We start from the raw sequence: 1319 nt of genomic DNA, 5'->3' as shown, positions 1-1319 counted from the left end.
TAGAAACGGTGGTAGGGGTGGACTACCGCTATGACTCGGATGCTTGGCAACCATGTAAGTTCAATCCTTTTACATTACTAAATTACAAATGTAATTCATTTTTGCATTTTTTTGGGATTGCAACAGTTTAGTCATTAGCATTGGGAACAAAATAGCATTGTGTTTTTACGTATTTATGCTTGAGGGTGAAATATGAGATAATTTTTTGAAAATGACCTCTTTGGTGTATTTTTACCTTCTTTTGACTTGCATTAACAATGTGTGAATTTCCATTTTTTTTACAATAGTACGCCCTGAGACGCAGCAGTCCCCTCCTGTCCTCTGTGCTCGGGGTGATGTGGATGATGAGGATGTCACTTCGCATCGAGATGACACTGGCCTTCCTCCTGGTAAGATGAACCTTCATGAACCTTCATGGTATATCTGGTTTCACATTGTGCACGTGTTGTGGTGAACCAATCTATCCAAATGAACTTGGGTTAGAGTCAAGCTCACTCTTTCATTTGTTTTTGTGCTTTCATTACCAGATCACCATCTACAGGAGGAGGTCGTTGATCCACTGCAGAGAAGCCTGGAGGAGAATCCAGGTAATTTGATTTATGTGTGTGTGTTCAGCCTTCCAAAAGCTAAGTAATAACCTTCCATCTTTCTATAATATATCTATATATAGATAACATTTGTTAATTTTTTGCCAGATTCTGGTGCAGTCTCACTTTGGGAATGTGTTAGCCTATTATGTCCAAAAAAATGTTGCGTGTGCGAAATATTGGGGACTTTTTTCTCCACATTCATTCATTTTGATGTGATATATCATGTGCCTTTGTAGAACATCCATGTCTGCTGGTTTCTGGTTCTGAAGAATTTTCAGGGGTAGTGTTGGTCGAATAGCTCACTATTCAATTTGGCAGCTATTCGCTCGAATAGAGCAAAATTATTCGGGTGGTCAAATGTCAAAGTCGAACACCAATAAAGTCAATGGGAGGAAAAATTCGGGTTTTTTTCAGTACTCTGTAGATCTTCTACAGCCTCCAATCAGATGTAAAAAGATACATTATAAAAAGGATACATAAAAAGATACATTGTAAAAGGATACATAAAAAGATATATAACATTATAAAAAGATACATAACACTATTACCCCTGTGCTTCACATGAAGAATAAAGAGTACCTGTCACATCAATATTAGGCTAAAGCTAGGTACACAGTTCCAATAATTATTGTTAGAAAACGAACGATTACGACTGATCAACGATTATGCACGATTATACTTGAACAATCATATTGTGCACAATTCTGTACATGCTGTAACAATATGATC

General features: G+C 37.0%; 1 long non-coding RNA gene across 1 annotated transcript; it reads left to right on the top strand.

Moving 5' to 3' along the window:
• The first annotated feature begins 265 nt into the window (after nt 1-265).
• Nucleotides 266-870, top strand: LOC140344043 (uncharacterized). Its single transcript, XR_011923466.1, has 3 exons — nt 266-389; nt 528-587; nt 827-870. It is a non-coding gene; the product is annotated as an uncharacterized lncRNA (long non-coding RNA).
• Nucleotides 871-1319: the final 449 nt, after the last annotated feature.

This window comes from Pyxicephalus adspersus, chromosome Z, assembly GCF_032062135.1.
Source record: "Pyxicephalus adspersus chromosome Z, UCB_Pads_2.0, whole genome shotgun sequence".
NCBI lineage: Eukaryota > Metazoa > Chordata > Amphibia > Anura > Pyxicephalidae > Pyxicephalus > Pyxicephalus adspersus.
This window is presented reverse-complemented; position numbering and strand designations above follow the sequence as displayed.